Genomic DNA, 21,064 nt, shown 5'->3' on the forward strand with positions numbered 1-21,064 from the left:
TTTGCATGCCATCAACCAATGTATGCAGAGGGGTCGAGTGCCTTGTGAGTGCCCATCCACTGTGTTCGTTCATGCCGTTTGTTTTGGTGGCCTGGCACGTGTCCTGTGATGTCAATGCTCACATCATTGCAACATTGCTGTCGGCCTCATCATGACCCCAGTGAGCAATACTGATGTTGATAGAGACATTTTGGGGGCCCTGCTGTCTGTGTAATGGTGTGTTGATGTTTCTGTCCGTCATGTGCCTCCTTCGTGCGCAGTTATGGGGTACAGGCCTTTCGGTTGATGGTGTTTGGTGACGTGCATGTAGGTGCATTTCGTTGTAGACAATGCGGTCTGAATTGGTACAATGCACTTGCAGATGGTTGTGTCATGGTTGGGACACGACCTCATTCACATGGTAGGGCTGTATACATCATGTATTGGGTTTACTGGTGTTGGGTGAAGTTTGGGTTGCTTTAGGGTATGATCTGGCTCCGTTGTCTCTGCTACTCACAGCCAGGTGGAGTATGCATCATTCCCCCCCCCTTTCAGCCCGGTGGAGTATGCATCATCCCCCCCCCTTTCAGCCAGGTGGAGTATGCATCATCCCCCCCCCCTTTCAGCCCGGTGGAGTATGCATCATCCCCCCCCCTTTCAGCCAGGTGGGGTATGCATCATTCCCCCCCTTTCAGCCAGGTGGGGTATGCATCATTCCCCCCCCCCCCTTTCAGCCAGGTGGGGTATGCATCATTCCCCCCCCCCCTTTCAGCCAGGTGGAGTATGCATCATTCCCCCCCCCTTTCAGCCCGGTGGAGTATGCATCATTCCCCCCCCCCCCCCTTTCAGCCAGGTGGAGTATGCATTGGTACGTCGTTCACCTACCCACTTCACATTTCAATGGTCATGACATTAGACTCACCGAGTAGCCAGGATCTTGGGCCTCCATGTAGCGTTGTATTGTGGAGTTCCTCAGGACCATTGAATCATGGGTTGCTCCGGGGAATCGGGCACAACAATGTGTGATGATCCTGTTGGAGTCACAGACCATTTGCACGTTGATTGAGTGGAATTGTTTCCGGTTGCGGTACGGTACCTCCATGGCATGTGGAACCACCAATTCCACATGGGTGCAGTCAATAGCACCAATGCAACCAGGTATGCCGGCTAGTGCCACTTTGGTGTTTGCAATCTCCTGGGCAGTCCGTGGTAATGAGATGTGGTACGTGAGAATAATGGTTGTGAAATGCCATGGAAGTGCCCCACTGTGTGCTGGTAGGTGCCTGTGGCCAGGAAGTGAAGTACAGACACTACCTTCACTAGGGGTGGGATGGCGGTTGGTGTTTCTATCATGCTGACGATGTCGTTGTGTGTCATGTCTACGATGGTGGTGATGGTGTCCGGGTCCAAACGGTACAGGGTGTGGATCTGCTCAGCAGTGAGGTTGAATGTACTTGCTCTGATGCGTGGGATTGGGGGCTGCCTGCGTGGTGGCACTGGCTGTGCTTGTGGGGCTTGCTGGCCCTGCCTTGCCCTCCTTCTCCTCCTGCGTCTCCTCTGTGCTGGTTGTTGTTGTTGTTGTTGTTGTTGTTGTTGTTGTTGTTGTTGTTGTTGTTGTTGTTGTTGTTGTTGTTGTTGTTGTTGTTGTTGTTGTTGTTGTTGTTGTTGTTGTTGTTGTTGTTGTTGTTGTTGTTGTTGTTGTTGTTGTTGTTGTTGTTGTTGTTGTTGTTGTTGTAGCACTTGCATTGCTATCAGGTCCTCCAGCCCCAACATTGCTAGTCCTATTGGTATCATTGTGGAGTGTGACTGGGTGTGGGAAGAGGTGGGGTGTGCTCTTTTTGTACTTCCTGAGTCTGTATTGCCTCCACCTGTGCTGTTTCTGTGCACCTGTGGCAGCTGGATTCACTTTACATGGCCATTTACGGTTGGTTCGCGATGGCGTAATTAGCACCATGGCGGTAAGGTACTTAACGGGCTGGGTGATGGCGTTAGGTGCATGTCCGCTTGGGTCGGCATTCGCGTACCTTTCCGCTATGCCGGTAATTACGGTGTGGGAGGTCGCGTGCGCGCGTCCTTGGAGCAGTTAGCGGCAGCGTTAACTACGATGCCGCTAATGGCATCGTAGTTAATGGTCAAGGGTCATAATCGGACCTAGCGGAAAACGATGGCGGTAATCATTTACCGCCATCGTTTTTCACTTAGTGCCAGGGTCGTAATGAGGGCCACTGTATTTCCACTGGTTAAAGCCCTATCAATATTTCTTGTTCATTTTGTCTTGGCCTTGCCTCTCCAAGTAACCTACCTTTTGTTCCCTTGCAGTGCCTGGCCTTTCATTTGGTGTTCCCATCTTTCGACTAATTGACTCCTCTGTATTTAACTTAGTGTGTCCAGAGGGGTACACTGGTAGAAAGAACACACAGGAAATGGGAGGTCACTCTGGAACCAAAAGCTGCAGGAAGGATACCACCTGCTCCAAAGGGATGAGTGGTGAACCTGGATATTACCTGGAGAATTTAGCTCTAATCAGGAGGAGTATATTACATGGAGCAAACCTGCTTTCCAAGTGGGAGTTGGTATGACTGGGAGTTATTTGAAAACTCATGTGGGCCTCCTTCTGACTCAGGGCCTCATCACATGGTCGGGGGTAACCCGCTGCTGCTACCGACGGGTTGCTGATGACCTCATAACACTGCTCTGCCACCTGATATCCCGGTACTACCGGGACATGACAAGTCCTGGATGTCTGGGATGTCAGGTGGTGGAAACTGCAAGTAGCCATTCCCGTGGAGTCTCATAGGACTCCACAGGAATGAGGACATGCAAGCTCTGGCACCATTGCTAACAGGGATACTGCTTCTGTGAGGAACATGCTTGCAGGGGGCGGTGCTCCCAGCAGGTCGGCATTCTCATAGTCTAGCAGTCCGAAAAGGGTGCCGGTACGTTGCTACCGGCACCCTAATTTCCGGACCACCAGACTTGTATTGAGACCCTCAGTGCCTTAAAGAACATTTCAATCTGAGTATAAAAATTCCACCAAATACAATTAGAATTGTCCTCTAAAATGATTGCCCTGCTATGTCCCTGGAGTGGGAGGGAACTGGGGTGGTGTTGCAACAAGGGGGTGTTCATTCCAAATAGAATATTTTGTCATTTTTGCATGAAATGCAACAGTACTTTCTCATTATAATGGAAGCCAAAAGGGATTTTTAGAAAACACAGCAATTTTCTGCACACAGAGCGCAGGTGCCTACAAATTGATAAGTGAAAATGACAGTTGGGTATTATAGTTTGCTACTGTGAGTTATATCCAACTTTCACTGTACTAAAGCTGAGGGAGATCACATTCAAATAAGAACCACAAATGTGTTTTTCTTTTCTGTGCGCTGTGTAAAATAGGAAGCACTTCCCAGCACCAATTGAGCAGCATTTTTAAAAGTGTAGCTAATATTAACTGGGTCCTGTGATATTCAGACGTATAGTCTAAAACTTTGAGTTGTGAATCACTGGCCATGCTTCATAGCCTAAATAGAAAATTGTTTGATAATTTGCAACCTGTGAAAGCTATAGGTATGTAAAAGCTGAATGGGTAAATGAAAGGGAGCTTAGCCATCCTAATTCCATTCCCAAAGAAAGTCATACTAATATAAATGACATCCTCTCCTCTTTCTTGATGTTGCACAGTAGGGAAATGGCTTTGCACCGGTGGATCTGATTTGAAAAGTGAAGTGGGAGGGGTACTCATCCTTATATTAGAAAATCACAAAACCACGTTCCTATATTGGGTGGCTGGACCAAGAACATGTGCATTCCAAACCCAAACTTGCGAAATTTGATGAAAATCATTATAGTCTACATTCAAATTACATGCACATGCTAGAAACCGTGATGACTCCCCGGATGTTGTCACTTCTCGCCTAGGGGGAGCCCCTTCCCATGAGGTCAGGGAGGAGAGGCTGCTACCCGATAGTTCCCCTTGGGGCGGTACTGAGTGGGTGAATCTCATGGGGAGGGAAGCCCCCTATGGGATCAGTAATGACCTGGGGAGAACACGGTATCCCTATGGCCCACCTTACCTTAACCCACCTTCCTTACCAGCCCCCTACAACACAATCCCTAGTGTTCCAATCTGTTGCCTTAAACCAGTATGGTAGGAAGTACTGGGAAGAGGAAGAGTATGGACTCCTCAAGGGACCTATATCCCTTATGTACTGAGATAAGGAAGAGACCACCTGACTCACTAGGAGTCCTCAAGAGCAGTACTGGGATGAGGAAGCAGCGTGGAAGCATAGAGAGCACTAATGAAGACCTAAACAAATGGTCTAGTATTTTATGACCTCTGATTGGGCTGCACCCATTTAAAAGAGAGGAGGGAAAAGTTAGCAGAGAGAGAATCTACCTGGGGGAACCAGGAGTTGCAAAGCCAGTGGGCAGAAGCAGAATTAAGCAGTCAAGGACGGGACGCTTGCCATCGGCAGAGACGTCCCTGAGAGATCTGCCATGGTTGGGGCATGCCTAGAAGCAGGAAAAGGAATCACCAGCTAGTCAAGAGAGCTGGAGCGCGTGGTCCATCTGGAACATGCTGCCTGGAAGCAGGGAGCCTCTGCGGAGCCGCTGCAGAGCTTGAATGAAGAAGGAGGTATCCAAGCGGGGGCGAGAGACCCGGAAGCCACCAAGCAAAACTGGTGAGCACCCAGAGGAGGGTTGGGAGACCAGGAGGCTTGCTGGGAACCCCAAGGGATCATACCACTGTGCAATACGGGTCTGGGCACCCACACCCAATAAGGAGTGACATCAAGAGTCATCTTCTTTGTGGCAGTCCCTCACGGACTGAGAGACCAGGGCTGCCTAGACCACGAGGGAGAGTATTAAAGCCAGTTAAGTGTATCACAATCATTTGATAGCTTCCATATATTGAGTCTGCATCATTTTGCTTTTCCCTACCTCTCTAATTTGTTTTCCAATTAAAAGAATTGGCTTGCTCCGCTCATAAAAGAAATAAAGGTTGTTTAAGTATGTGATTCTTACCACAAAAAAATACTTTAAATTTGTTATTGTTAATATGTATTAGTACCTGGCAGGGGTGATTTTGGCCTCCCAGCCAGCGGGGAGGGTCAGAACCGAGGCTTTACCACATGGTAAAACCCCAGCTCTGAGCCTCCTCGGAACTGGAGTCCGCCATCTCCCCCCCCCACTGAATAATCAGGTAAGAGTTCCCCTGCATGCCGCATCTCCATATGCCCAAACCCCACTGTCTACATATTTAGCCCCCGCTTCAACTCTCATCCCACTTACCTTGGGCTGCTGTCCCTTGCCGGCAACGTCAACAATTGTGTTCCTGGGGCGTCACTAACACGCGACAAAATGCCATGGAAAGGGAGAAGGGACTACTCAGTTCCCTTCTCCCCGATCCATGGTGGCCATCTTATTTGGTCTTTTTTTAAAGTTGAAAAAGTGCTCTTCATCTCAAGCACTGTTCCACTATGCCAGCCCCTCTTTAAGATATTTTCAGCCAGCCAGAATGTCACCCGTTTCAATAAGAACTTCACGCAAATCTTTTCTACTGAATCAATTAAATATATCAAGTGAGAGACGTGTTGCCTAGTGACAAACCGTCTTTTTTTAATATATTGGTACAATTATCGCACCTAGCAATGAGCTAGATATTTCTCTACCCCTGGTTATAGAATTTGCAGCCAGTTGGATAACAGAACCCAAAATGTGTGGTTCTAACTAAAATAAATGTATATGGATTATATCTGCACATGCTGCCTTACATGTTTTTTTTTTTTCAAATTGTGTTTATTGATCTTTCGAACATAAACAACCAACAACACAAAACCCAGAGTTCGTGCCCCACGAAAGAAAATATAAGGGGTATCGGCCTTCCATCACAGTCTCAAATCTCAACACATCCTTTCATCACTCAGTAAGGTATCCAAGTTATCACTTCCTCCCCACGGCTCAGCTCTGAAGCCTACTGTTTGTAGGCTTCCATCCTCCAATGAGGCCATCCCCCACCCTATGTAACATACATTCAACATGCAATCCCTATACATCTGGAGGGCATGCATGATGAGGTAGTGTGCGAATATAAACCAGTTCAAAGTCATGACAGTACGCAATATCGTTCAACCACTGCGCCTTGGTCGGCACCAGTCCCTTCCACCAAGCTACGGCTATCCGTCTCTGAGCCAGGATCAGCAGAAGTCCCGCCAATCTCCTAGATGGTCTGGCTAACCCTATTGTCAAATCCAGCAGTGCCAATAAGGGGTCCAACGCCACTGTTTCCTTAAATATCAGAGATAAGGTCTCAAACACCTCCCCCAGATCTGTGCAATTGGCAGACATCTCCATGCAAGTGTACACAATCTGCCTCTGCAGCCTGACAGTACATGCAATCCCCAGACACTTCAGCATAGTATTTGTGCAGCCTGGATTGAGTATGGTAAGTTTAGTGGATGACGTTGAAGTGTATTTACCTATTGTAATGGAGGCATGGTATCAAAAGTATGACACTGACACAAAAGTTACAAGTTTCAAATCCTTTATTAGATTCTCAGGTTTTGGAAAAACTCCTATGTTGCATTATAGCTATGATGAGAGTAGTCTCTACCATCAAATAATAAAGAAAATACAGTCCTGGTCAGTCTATGTCAAATCAAAATAGCCTATACTAGCGAAACCTAATGCCTGCCCTATCTCTTATACAAAAAGTGTGTAAAGGGGAATGTGTATGCAAAGGAAAGTCAGTGTTATAACAAAGTATCAAGGTGGCAAAGTCAGCTCTCCTCCCCACGTTGGGCAGCTTGGCCTTCCACGTTAAAGTAACTTATTCCAGCTTTCCAAAAGTTCTTTCACAGTTAAACAACAGTTCACGTAGGTCTCCCTCTGTCGGGCTCGGACCTCTCAAAGCATCAATAGTTCACGTAGGTCTCCCTCAGTCGGACTCGGACCTTTCAAGTACAAAGTACCTGATTCAACGTAGATCTCCCTCAGCCGGGCTCGTACCTCGTAATCAAAGCACTTGCAGGGATTCCCTTGCCCAAACTTCATTCACATTCATTAGGGGTTTCCTTCCCCTATCTTTTTTCATGTTTCCGGTCTCCCTCAGTCAGGCTCAGACCTTTCACTGATGTTGAAGACTTTCAAATGTGCAAGGCTTTAACAGACCTCCACAGGACCACTTCGACTTTCACTTCAGCTCTCCCTTAATGTTATTTGCCCCCAGTGTCTCTTGGGTTCCATACCACAATCAGAAAAGCTCAAAGAAATTGTCCTCTTAAAGCAATCACCTTTTAACTTCCCATTTCGTCTGGGTTAACCTTGACCATTGCGCATTTCTAAGTTCATTCACTTTGCCGCTTTATAACAAGACATCAAACATTTCGCAGAGACTTTCAAATGGGCTATTTCCTTTAGCCGGACCACTGCACTACTCTGTATCACTGGCTTCAGTTTTCAGTAACTTAAAAATGCATTACTGGTTTGCATTCTTTCGTGCCTCATCAGCATGCGTACAACCTTCAATTGTTAGATACACTGTTGCATCTTCAATCTTTCCTTGGCACAAACCAGCCTTTCGTGTCTTTCGCTAACTCACAGGTTTTGTGCATTCCTTTCTTTTCTCTGCTGCTTTGCTTCACGAGTCAAGGTTGATACCACAGGCTTGGCCTCGCCTCCCCAACTCTGTCGTTCACCCAGGAGGGTCGCTTGCATCCTTGAATCACAATGCAGGCTTCTTCTTGTCTGGGATTTGACTTTCTCTACGTCTTCTTCATGGTTTCCTGGAGGCAACGACTTCCTGCAGGGAACTTCAGAGTTTCCTTACCCTTCACTCTGGTCCCTTATCGGTCATCCCGCTCCAGTGGGTTAGCCTTTGCCCCAGAAGATCTGCTCCTTCTCATGTCTCACCTTGCTCAGAGTGTGCCATTATGTTCCGTCTTTTATCCGTGTGTTGGGGGAGCTAATGGCTATTAGATGTATGTGATTAAGGTCAAGTGCCTGACTTTGCCTGATCTGATTAACGGGACATGTCCAATAAGCTATGTAAGTGTTAGCCTCTTTACTCTCAGTTACCCTCTTCCTCGGCCCAGTGTTTGTGTAGACAGGGGTGGGGGGAGTTGGGACGTCGGAGAATTCTATAAAAGAGGATGGGGTATGCGCACGGGAAAGGGGGGGATACCGCGTGTCACCATTGGTTGCCTCACCCCTACTTCCTGAAGATCCCCCACGCAGTCGATCCTTCTGCATTGGTCCACCCCCAGGGTCTGGATCCAAAGGTAATGGCAGTACCCTGGCCACCTGAGAGAGAGAGAGAGAGAGAGAGAGAGAGAGAGAGAGAGAGAGAGAGAGAGAGAGAGAGAGAGAGAGAGAGAGAGAGAGAGAGAGAGAGAGAGAGAGAGAGAGAGAGAGAGATCCCCAGGAACTAGCAAGTGAGATACCCTTTGGTTTCTCACACTATAACTGGCGTTAAGTAACACTCCTCTAGTCTGTATCATGATATAAGTCCACTCTTCTTCCCCAATCTACTCTCTTAACGTGCTCACCCACCGCTCTTTCTTCTTGACCCCCACATCTGGCATCCCAGCCCTAATCGTCCCGTAAATCTGGGAGACCAACCTCCCCCTCCCTGTGGTTCCATCATCTCATGCAGGAGCAGGAAGACTGGTGCCTGTTGTGGGAATGAGGGGAAGAAAGCCTTAAATTCATTCCAAATCCTAAAATAGAGAAATGCATCAAGGGAGGACCCCATACCCTCCTCCTGAACTCTTCCAGACTCAGGAATGTATTGTTCACATGGAAGTCTCCCATGCGCACAATTGCCACTTTATCCATCAGGGCCGTATACACCAATTCATTAGTAATCCCCAACCCACGGATAAGGTTAACTGGTAGGGCTGGAGAGTACATTTCTACCCCCATTTTCCCTGCCATTTTACTCCATGCCTCACATCTGCCGGTTAATATCCCGGTGCCTGTCTGCCCTGTTTACCACCCCGACCCCCAAGAATCTCTGCGCACAATAGGTATGGTGCAGCTATTTACCTCTCTATTTGCACATGAGGCCTACTGGGTCTCTGCTCATACCAACAGGATAAGAAGTGGGCATGCATCGCCCAGAAGTAGTGTTGAAAGTTTGGAAGCACCAGACCCCCACCCTGATATGGTTGCACAAGAAACTTTCAGTTCACCATTGGGACTCAGCTGCAGTCTCATAAAAAAAACAATGAGGAAGAATGAGCAGCAAATTCTGGAACAGGTAGAGAAATGTAGATAACACCACCATTTCAATAATCGCAAGTCTTTCCAATAAGGAGAGTGGAAGAACCCTCCATCTGTCAATTTGCTCCTGTAGCCTGTGGACCGCCCTACCATAGTTTTCCCTAAACATAACCTCTGGATATCGTGATATCTCTATGCCGAGGTACAGTGTGTGAACCATCTCCCACCGAAACCCATAGTCATCACCAAAGGGCTCTACTCTGGAGGTGAGTGGGAAGATCACTGATTTAGTTAATTTTTAAGCCGGATATCTCCCTAAAATTGATTATTTGCTGCATGACAGGGTTAAGCTTTTCTATGTTTTTTTAATGAATATGGCCATATCGTCTGCATACAGGGAGAGAATAACCCTGTGTGCATAGAACTGAATTCCCCTCTCAGGATGTCGTTCCCTCAGCCCTGCGGTCAAGAATTCCATAGCCAGTGCAAAGAGAAGCGGCAAGAGGGGGCAGCCCTGCCAAGTCCCCCTCGCCATCTATACAGGCGCAGACCGTTCCCCGTTGATAGCTATCCACGCAGAGGGGGGACATATAACAAGGCAACATACTCCAGGAACCTTCATCCCAAGCCCATCTGTCGCAATGTGCAGAACATAAACTCCCACTCTATAGAGTTGAGCGCCTTCTCCGCATCCAGGAGGGCTGCAATTGTTACAACCCATAGGTGGTATTTCTCGCAGGAATAATCCCTGACTGGTCTGCCAGGACTGGACTGTGCATAAGGGTAAGAAGCCGATTTGCCAACAACTTGCCCAGTATTTTATTGTCCAAATTAATTAAGGTTATATGCCTATATGAAGAGAAATTCTTTGCTCACTTCCCCTTCTTGTGCAGGATGGTTATTGTGGCTTCCCTCAATGTGGGTGGTAATATGCCCTTCTGCGCCGCCTCTTGGTACACCTGAAGAAATACGGACCTACTATATGACTGTAGGTCTTATAAAAGGCCACGTCATCTGGACCCCGCAATTTAGCCCCTGGCAGCCCATTGACCACCCCCAGAATTTTGTCTGTCGTGAAGTCCTTATCAAGGTTTTCCCACTGTTCTGGAGAGAACCAATTTAAGCCTACTTCCCCCTAAAATGTTTCTCGATACTTTCCGACGAGTGTGTTCTCTTTGACAAGTACATTGCACTAGAGAACTCCCGGAATGCCTCCCCAATAGCTTCCATCAGATACACATACCCCCCCCGGGAATTCTTAACGTAATCCACTTGGTGTGCCCTGCCTTCTGGCCCTCTCTGTATTGTCAGACCTGGGCTGATCTATGCGTATATCGAACCTCATGTAGCGCATTTGCATGAAACCCATTAAGTTCTTTGCTGAATCCTCAAACACCCCGTCCTCTCCCCTTTCCAAATACAGTCCCTCTAGGTTTTTCAATTTGCTTTTGTTAGCCTCCAATTTGGCCCTTATTTGCCCGAGTATCACTGCCTCTTTCCCCAGACACATGCCTCAGACAAAACACAAAGGCTCCCTAAAGGGCACCAGGGGATTCTACCATTCCCACATTCGTAGCAAAGAAGAATTGTATGTCTGCATGTTGCCTGTCATGGAAAACGGCATCCTTCAGCGCTTTTGACTTGAACCGGCAATTCCCTCCCCCCGCACCGTCACCCCGAAAGGAGGCAATCCAATGTTACTGGCGAGTGATCTGAGTGTGTCCTAGGTAGTATATTGCAAGCCCCCAATTGCATCCCTGATTGTGTGGACGCCACTATCAGGTCTATTTGGGACGCCGTATGATGCACACATGAGTGGAGTGTAAAGTCCTGCTGATTGGCGTGCTGCATGCGCCATACGTCTTTCAGCCCATATAACGTGCAAATGCTCATGATCTTCCGACTCGCTGTGGATTGGTGGTGAGCTCCACACGGGGACATGTCCGAGCCCTCCTCAAACACAGAGTTGAAGTTCCCCCCCAGAAGATCAGGGAGTCTGCCATCGGGGATAGATGGTACGCCACCCAGTCAAGGAAGCCTGGGTCATCCGTGTCGGGAGCATACGTATTTAGAAGAGAAACCCTCTGCCCTTCCACCTATCCGGAAAGCAGTAGTGCCCTGCCCTGAGAGTCTGTAGTTACTTCCGATAGGTGAAACCTAAGGGAACTATGAATCAGTATTATAGCAACCCCTCTTGCATAAGAGGGGTATGACAAAAAATAACTATGGTCCCCACCCCCTTTGCGCTACCCACCCGCTCTCCTTCTGGGCCATCAAGTGAGTCTCCTGAAGAAATGCCACCTTTATGTCATGGCGCCTTATACATAGGAGGACTTTCCTAACCTTATCTGGCACAGTGCTTCCCTGAATATTCCAGGTGGCCATCTTAAAGCTCGTCCCCTTATCTACTATCCCACCCCCAAGCTCAGAGCCATTTAGGGCATTGTAGTATCGGTCTCTGCCTCCAGGGGCAGCCTACCGTACACTGACCCTCCAATCTATGCTGTGATGTCTGACCGAAAGTTTCAAGCGGGCAGGCCCCCCAAAAATAACAAGGCCTGGCTAGGACTGTTGTGTGCACTGCAGCTCGGTTTGCCTAGAGCACTTCCTGACTCATTTCCTGTTCCACTACTGTCAATATCTCTATCTATCTCAGAAGGCATCTTCTCCAAATACCTGGACATAAACAATAACTTTTTCTACTGTCCGGTGCTCACACTTCCACTGCCTACACCTCTATATCACTGTGCTGCAACTCCTGTTTTCCTAAAAAATAATAGTTAAAAATGAGTTTAGGCGTGTGTGTACATCCTGCATTGTTTTTGGTGCTAGTTAAAAAAAAATCGTATTTAGGTGTGTGTACATCCTGCTTTCATGTGAATGCACCGACTGGTTATTCCCTTCCCTCTTTCTGAGCTGGTAATGCCCCCTCACCCTCTGCATTTCCCATTGTTTCTTCCCATTCCTGTTTGTATGTACCAGTGCGCCTGCTCCCTCCTTGTCTATTCCTCCCTTGTACCGCAGCTGCTCTGCCAGGTTAAGTGCACCACAGTCTGTGCCTCTCACCATGGCACTTTCTTTCTCCCCTATGTTCTCTAACTGCGTCTCCATTTCCTATCCTTCACCTCTCACTAAGTCTGGCAGGAAAAAACTCAAGAAGGACATCATGGGCTCCAACCCAGGCCTACCCATCGCTGACAACTACGTCAGTGCTTCCGCCAGAGAGACTCTCACCAACATCCTCTTTGTCGTTCTTTCTCACGACCTATGGACTCTCCATATGGTTGCTCTGCTCTCTCCTTGCTCTTCATCACACATAAATGGTGGGAGGTCCTTCTTAACTTCTTATCCACCTCCACGGTCATCCACGGTCATCATAAATGTCTATCAAAATGGTAACACCCTGGTACAAGGGCCTCAACCCAATCTCTTACTTTTTGGCAGGCTTCTTCCTTGCCTTATCAACTTTCCTCTTTCCTCTTCACGGGCTCCCTTGCCATCTGTTTCTATGGCCGCCCAGGCTCCCTTGCCTCCTACCAACCTCACCGCCACTCTCACAACTGCTCCATTGTCGTGCTCAACTACACAGGCTTCCTTGCCTACTCGCACTGCACCAACAACCTCGTCAGACTCCTCCACTCAGGTGCCCTGGCCACTGCTGCTGCATCTGCCTTGCCCCCTGCGGCCCCTCCCACACTGGCTCCCTTGACACCTACCACTGTCCTGGCACCCTTGCCTGCACTCTCCTCACTGACATCCTTGTCATCCTCGCCTCCTCTGCCTCTCCTACCTGCATCTCTCAGGCACTCTTGCCGCTTACAGGGGGGGGCCTCTGTTACTTGCACCCCCCCATAAGTCCTTCAAAAGCAGAAAACTGCTCCACGTTGCCACACAAAACTCTTGCTCTGTTGTCAAGCACTCCTCAGACATCTGCCACCTCCTTCAACTCCTGGACCTCGATGTTCTTGCTCTTACTGAGACATGGTTTAAGGACAGCTCTGTCACCAGTTTTGACACACTTTTACCTGAAGACTACAAGATCCTCTCTGAGCCCAGGCCCAACAGGCCAGGAGCTGGAGTAGTCCTGATCTTTACTGAGTGGATCCCCCCTTCCATCATTCACACTCAGGTCTACTCTTCCTTTAAATTCTTGGTCTGCAGGCTCTCTCTCTCTCTCTCGCCAGTCTCCACTCTCCCTCTGGCCACCTTCTATCTGCCACCAGGCCAGTCCACCCTCTTCCTCTTGGAATGGGCTGACCTTGCCTCTTCTCTCCCCCCTGCCTCTTCTCTCCCCTCCTCCTCTTCCCAACTCCTCCTGCTGGGGGATCTTGACATCCATCTTGGCTCTCCTGACTCTTCAGGACCTTTCCGCAACATGTGCAACTACCTTTCTCTTTCCATTTTACCCTCTGGTCTGACACACACAGATGACCACACCTTGGATGCGCTCACCTCCACAGACATCCCACTCTCTATTCCCCTCACTACCCCACTCTCCTGGACTGATCATACTCTTCTCTCATCTCACTTGAAGCTCTCTTCGCCTTTAGCACTGGCATACCCTACACCGCCTCCTGCCTTCATGGGCATTCTACCCATGAAAAGTGTGTCAGTGGCTGCCTTTGCCTCCATCTACTATCCTCTTACTCCTGCAGCTGACTCCCACATGACACAGCCCTCTCTAACCTTCACTGCTCCATCTCCAACACCCTTGCCCCTGCCATGAGGGTCCAACTGAAGCCTGCCAAAATGTGCAACTCTTGGTACAACTTCAATCTGGTTTCCCTTAAATGCAAGTGCAGAGCAGCAGAACGGAAATGGGGATCTTCAGGTGCACCCTCTGACAAACTGGCCTGCTGCCTTCTTCAAAGGCAATATAGACTCTGCATCCACACCAAGAAAAGGTCTATATTCAAGCCCACATCTCCGTGGCATCTAACAACACGGTTGAGCTTTTCAAGGTCTGCAAGGAACTGGCCAACCCTACAGCAGCCGCATTCTCTACTTAACCCTCCAGGCCTCTGCTGCACCCCCTCCTGCACCAACATCTCTTGGACCTCCCTCGGCAACCCCGACCCCTCCTCCTCTTCTCTCTTCCATTTCCCCTGTCATGCATGATGAGGTGTCTAGACAAGTCTGGTCTATAAAAACCTCCTCCAAACAGGTGGACCCTGCCCCTCCAAAACCATCAACGACAATATTGACACTTGCTCCAGCCTTGGCTGACCTCTGCAACCTCTCCATCGCCACTGGAGTTTTCCCCACTCTTCTGAAGCACTCTCTTGTGCACCCTGAGCTCAAAAAACCCTCTGCCGACCCGACTATTCCGGCAAACTATCACCCAATCTCGATCACTCCTTTCCTGGGCAAACTCTTGGAGAAGTTGGCTTTCACCCAGTTTACCCTCCACACTGAATCTGTTGGCTGTCTCCATGACCATCAGTCTGGCTTTAGAGCATCCAGAGGCACGGAAACTGCTCTTCTGAACACCTGTGAAGACCTGCCCTCAAATCTTGACTCTAACACTCCTTCTGCCGTCATTCTTCTGGACCTCTCTTCTACTTTCGATATGCTAAACCACAACATCCTGATCTCCCGTCTCTGTTATACCCTGGGCATCACAGATCAGGCCATGGCGTGGCTTGCCTCCTTTCTCTCTGACCATCCTTCCCAGGTGGAACTTCGGTCCTCCCTCTCCTCTATCACTCTCTCTACTTGTGGTGTCCCCCAGGGATCTAACCTATCCCCCTGGTTCTTCGATGTCTGCATGGCCCCATTGGCCAACAGGATCTCTACCTTTACCTCTAACTTTCAGTGTTATGCAGATGACACGCAGCTCTCTTTCAGGCTAGCCTCGGCCTCCTCCTCCCTTCGCTCATCCCTGACTGTACGCAGTTCAGTCTTGGTGTGCTGCTAATGATCTCTGCCTGAATGCAAGTAAAACAGAGATCGTCCTCATTGGGACCCCTGCTCCCACTTTTCCACTTTCACTCTGGCTGGCCTCCCTTGGTCCTGCACCCTCACCTTAAACTCCACTCTCTCGTTCTCTTCTCACATCTCAGCCATCTCTAAAAAAATATCACTATGAGCTGCACCTCCTCAGAGGTATTCTACCCTTTCTCACCTTCCCCCAGAGGCTCAACATCTCCAGAGCACTGGGTCGCTCTAAGCTGGACTACTGCAACAGCCTCTTTATCAATCTTCCTACTTCTACTCTCCGTCCTCTACAACTCATCCAGAACAGAACCACAAGACTTATCCTTGGCCTCAAGCCCAGGGACTGCATCTCTCCAGCGCTGAAATCCCTACACTGGCTCCCTATGGCTTCAAGGATCAAGTTTAAGACCCACTGCATAGTCCACAGGGCCTTCTGCGGTTGGGGCCAGCACTATCTCCAAAGCTCTCTTCCTAAATACTCTCCCTCTAGAGTCCTCCGCTCATCCCCCTCCAACTCTTTGCCGTTGAGCCGTTTTTCTAAACAGAGATTCAGGGGTAGATCCTTATTCTCTGCAGGTACCTCCCTCTGCAACAGCCTCCCTGCATCTCTCTGCCTTGAGCCGGAGCACCTTAAGTTCCAGAAACTCCTCAAGACCTTCCTCTTCGCTTCTTCCTTCTCTCTTCTCTTCTTCCTTCTCTCTCCCCTGGTAACCTCCTTTCTTTTCTCTCCTGCCTCCTTCCTCCTTCTCTCCCTAACTCTGTCAGTCTCTGCTGACTGGTTGCCTGGTTCACCTCCAGAGCCATACAGGTCCATTGCTCCCCTGCCAGTCTTCTGCACTTGCGTCCGGGCCTCTGCACTATATTCAGCATTACTGCACTTTCTGTTTAAGGTCCTTGAGTGGGGCAACCTCACTGCACTTAACCCAGGGCCCTTGTGGAGTGAACGCACTTGTCCCCCCCACACCCTCTCCTCGCACCTCTGTATGTACGCATGCATGACCTGAATGAACTAGAACTAGTGAGCTTGCTTGCCGTTTCCTCCCTCCCTTTTTTGTCTCCCTGCCTTAATATTGTCGCTACTGTAACACTCCATGCACTTTTGCTGGGAGAAATGCTGTTAGGCCTAGTACGCTAGTATTTCTGTTAGATCATTCGGAAACTGCAAGGCCTAAGAATGATTACTGTATTCCTTGTTCCCTTCTGGCCTTACAGCGCTTTGAAGCACTCCACTTGTGTATAAGCGCTATATCAATAAACAATTACAAGAACTTCCCTCCCGGAACTCTTCCCCCCACTCTCCCCTCCTCCAGCCACCCTGCCGAACAACCACCCCAACTCGTTTAGAGCCTCCTCATCCAACACCCGTCCCGCAGTCAACTTGGTGGAGCACACACAGGGGCGTCACGCCTCCACCCAACCATAATACTTATACACAACTGCTCCTGATGTTGACCTACCCTAGTACTTGGGCCTCTGCAAGCACCCCTCCCAAACTAACCCTGTCGTGCCAGGTGTCCCTCAGAATTATCCCCTCGCCAGACCTGACATCGCTCCCCCAGGCGGTATCCATCACCCATCACTCTGGACTACGCCTGTTCCCTTGAGGGGTCCAAGAGGATTGTACCAAACTCCATTCTCACAAATAGTACCCCTGCATGCAACCCAACACCAGGGCACCCCCCCAGTGTACATCATCGCACCGTCCTCACATACAGTCCTCGGCCAGCACCTCCTCCCCACTTAGTCTCCAGTCTGATTTTGGGAGGACATGGCCAGATCTTGATCAGAGTTGTGGGGTGACCAGCCCTCTCTCTGCCTTCTCTTTGTGAATCCATCAAAAAACCTACTGGCCTCCTCCAGGGTTATGAAAAAGTTGGGAAAATCATTGCGTATATGATATCGCAGTCCTGGAGCCTGAACTTCACTCCCACAAAGGTTCTCCTCGCTGCTTGCACTGAAGTTCAGAAATCCGGGAAAATCTTAATGCTGTTTCCATCGAAGGCGAGATCTCCCCATTCTCTAGACAGTCGCAGGATCATGTCCCAGTCCCTGTAATTGAGGAGTTTTGCAATTATGGGACGGGGAGGGGCCCCAGGCACAGGGCACTGTGCTGGGATTCTGTGGGAACACTCCACGATGAACACTGGTGAAAAGATCTTCTTTCCCGTAGAGTGAAACACACACAGCTTTTCCACAAAGTCCTCCATGCGGCCTGTCACCTGCTGCTCTCAGACCCCCACCAGGCTTATGTTTTTACATCTCGCTCGGCTCTCTAGATCCTCATTCTGAGCTGCAATAACCTTAACTGCTGCTTCCAGGGCTGCCAGCCTGGACAGGACTGTTGCTGCTGTGTTCTCAAGGCCTGAAATTCGATTCTATGATTCATAGAGCCTCGCCTCATGCTTATCAAGCCATAGCTGTATCTGCTCCACCTTTGTGTCGAGGGCATCCAGTATGGTGCCCAGTTTTCCTATACCCTACTTAAGGTGCAGTAGGATTTCTCTCATGTCCAGGTCTGCACCCCCCGCTGCCCCATCTACACCTTTGGACCCTCAGTGCGAGCTGGAAGGCTCCTCCAGTGTGTTTGCTTTGTTCCCAGTCTGTTGCCCAACAAAAGCCAGGATGCACTGGTTTTTATCCCCTTCACCATCCTGGTGCCCAGCCGGACAACTACAGCACCCCTTCTAGATGCCTTTGCTTGCCTGAACTGCACTTTTCCAGTGTGATGTATTGCGGTCCTTTGCCTAGGCTCCTCCAGGGTCTATTATGGTCTTTTTTTGTCGCTCAGTCCCAGTCCCTGGGTCCCCGGAGGGTCCTCCCTCCCTTCCTTCCTTCTCCTGCAGGCCCAATTTCCTCACAGTCGCTGCAGCCACTTGCCACCTGGAGCCGTGCTGTGGTCTGTTCCTATTTGTAATGCTCTGAGACAGCCCCTGACAGATACTGTGGGACCCCCCAACTCCCTGGGAATGCTGACCCAATAGGCTGTGCAATATATTGTGGCTGCCCGTAGTGGCCGTTACTTCGAGCTGTGGCCCGCTCGCGCCCAGCTCCTCTTTGCTGTGCAGGCAAACTTGCGCTGACCCAATAGGCTGTCCAATATGTGATGGCCGCTCACAGTGGCCCTAACTCCCAGTTCCTCTCTGCTGACCAAACAGACGTGCTCGCTCTCCTTCCCTGCCTGGTGTCTGGGGTCCGGCAGGGCCTCCTCAGGGGGTCTGCCTTAATACTGCATGGACATCACAGTCTGCACCTGTTGGCTTTACCAGTGTGCCGGTCTCAGCCCGGTAGCCACGAGCACTCCGACCTGCCTCCCACCTGCTTCTCCACACCACACACCGCAAGGCAGATTTCTGTCTCCACACTCCTAGGCTCTGGCAGCGACCGCTGCAAAGACTCCCCCTGGGATCCAGCTGTCACTTCAACAGCCCAGGCTCTATCCTCCTCCACTCTCCTCTGTTGGTGGCCGCACCGTTGGGGGTCAGTATATGCACTTCAGTACCCCCACTCACCGCATCGGGCTGCCCTACCCATATCTACTGGCATGCTGTCAGACCAGGAGGACAGGCGGTACAACCGGCCGCCTCCACCACAGCCGTAGCTCCAGATCTCGGCAACCAAACTGGCCAAAAGTCACCACAGGCGTTCTGTAGATATTACGGAGAGAATGCCCCAAATGTCTAGATTTATGCTCTCAAATGAGCGTCAGGATGTAAGGAGCCCTGTTGGAGCTCACTCAGGAGCCGCCATGCTGCTTGGGCTCTCAAGCGCCCTTGCCCCTTGCCGTACATGGTTTTTGAGCCTTCATGACGGAAAGAACTCTGATAAAGTAAATGGATTGATGCTCTCTTCTGTTCCAGACATAATTTCACTATTATTTTCTTCATAAAATCCTGCAGGTATTCTGTGATGGTCATCTGTATATAAATCTTAAAAAATTAGATATTTTCTCTTATATGACATTCATGGCCAACAGAAGGTGGCCCATATACAGATGCAATAATAGTGATAAAAACATTATTATCCTAAGTCCAATATAATAATCAATTTTGTTCTTTCTGTTAGAATTGTCCAGTAAATATGTTTCGCCATATTAATAATGATATTCTTAATATCACTACAATCATTATCGTACCATGTTTGGTGCTTAGTAATTAACTTTTGAATATAAACCCAACACCAAAACAATATAAGGCTTTTAGTATAGAAGTAACAAAAGGCAACACACTACGGCCAGCAACAATTATTCTCTTGGGCAGCAGAAGCACAACACACTTAGTTACAGACACTGAATGCTCTCTCTTACCTCTGATGAGTCTGAAGATATTTTTCTATGCAGGCAACAAGTATTGTGTGTGGCAAAAAAAAGATGGTGCACTGAGTCACAGATGCTGATTCTGATCTCCTCAAAATAATTATAAGATTGTTTCTATGCAAGCAACACACACATTCCCTGCAACAAAAAAGAGGATGCCTCAGTTAAATCCCCTGAATTCACTCTCCTGTCTGCAAAGAATGATAGGACTATTGGGATGAATTTACTTATTTATTTTTTGTATTTGTAAAGCGCACTACAGCTCACGGGCAGTGAGGCACTGGTAATGATTCCCACCAAAACCTCGACCTGGGAACTTCATGATGTGGTCAGAAGGCAGAGGCTTCCTGATCCCAACCTAGGGGCGGGGGGTGTTCTGCTGGGGTGATCAGATGGGGGAGGGAAGATGTCAGGAGGAAGGGGACACTCCCCTGTTTAGCTTTGCCAAAAACCCTAATCTGTTGATAGCTTGTTGTAAAGTAGAAAGAGTTTGAATAATATACTTTGTTGTCAGGGACTTCAAGTCCCATCCTTCCCACAGCACTGGGACGAGGAAGAGGGATGCAGAGGAACACTACTGTGGAAGTGAACTCCTAAATAGTGTAAATGACCTACACCTGAAGGGGACTGAGAGGCTTAAAAGGCCCCCACAGGTACAGGGATTAGAAAGAGAAGCAGCGTGGACTGAGGTTGAAGCCGAGAGGGAAGTCAGTGGCAAGAAAAGATGCCAGGCCCACGGAAACACCAGAAGCCATGGAGGGTCCTGAGAGAGTCTTTGCGATATGACTCTGTTGAAGAGGTTGCACGGTGGGAAGCAGCAGTAGTGAGGGAAGTGTTCCCTCTTTGGAGGTTTCAGGTGGCAGGGTTGCACATGGCCCTCTCAGGAGCAGAGGAGGCTCCAATCCTTAGTGGCATGATCAGAGGAGGACCAGAGGCAGCTTTCCATCCGACCATGAGGAGCCACAAGTACCGAAGACCTGCGAACACTGAGAGGAGCGTAATCGAGTGACTGACCCAGTAAATTCATAGCTTGCAAGTGACTCCCAGAGAACTCCAACGCTGTGCGTGTGTTTACGGCAGGCTGCTTCACTCGCGACTGAGCAAGTGGTGCTTTTTAAAATGAAATGACTGTATAATAAGCACATGAGAGTGTGGAAAACCCAAGAACCCCATGGGAGAGCTGTAAATGGTCCAAAAGCTTAGACGCAATAGCCAAGCCAAGAGTATATTACCAACCAACAATACCAATGTAACAAACATTACTCAAGGCAAGAAGGGAAGGTCGAGATGCTTAATGATTGTGAGACTTACTGCTCATGTGTTATGAAATACATATCTTCAGGTGATAGAAACCTACATTGCGAATGCAATGATAGAGGAAATGGGCAACTAGATATTGGTCATTATTTGGTTGTTGGTACAGAGAGGAAAGAAAGGTGGCACACAGGAGCCCTCTGGAGAAGGTTATCCATAGGGAAAGATGCATAGTTGCCAATAAGTCTTAAAAGAGCACTAATGTGGTTCCTTTTTTCCCCTGCAAATTGTTTAAAGTTTGATATTAAAGAGGCCTAATGAAGTTGTTGTTTTCTAAGTTGGAAGTTACCACTGAAGCAC

General features: G+C 49.0%; 1 protein-coding gene across 4 annotated transcripts in view; it reads right to left on the minus strand.

The window, feature by feature from the left end:
* The window catches only part of ZNF365 (zinc finger protein 365), a 563,327-nt gene that overhangs the window by 450,020 nt on the left and 92,243 nt on the right, over positions 1–21,064 (minus strand). The window contains exon 2 of one of the 4 annotated variants that reach the window (XM_069611198.1): positions 19,442–19,588. The exons of the other annotated variants lie outside the window; for them this stretch is intronic. The gene's annotated coding sequence lies outside the window, so the exon portion shown is untranslated. The remainder of the gene's footprint in view (positions 1–19,441; positions 19,589–21,064) is intronic. 4 annotated transcript variants of the gene reach the window in all.

Source organism: Ambystoma mexicanum, chromosome 8 (assembly GCF_040938575.1).
Source record: "Ambystoma mexicanum isolate Mex_15411 chromosome 8, UKY_AmexF1_1, whole genome shotgun sequence".
Classification (NCBI taxonomy): Eukaryota; Metazoa; Chordata; class Amphibia; order Caudata; family Ambystomatidae; genus Ambystoma; species Ambystoma mexicanum.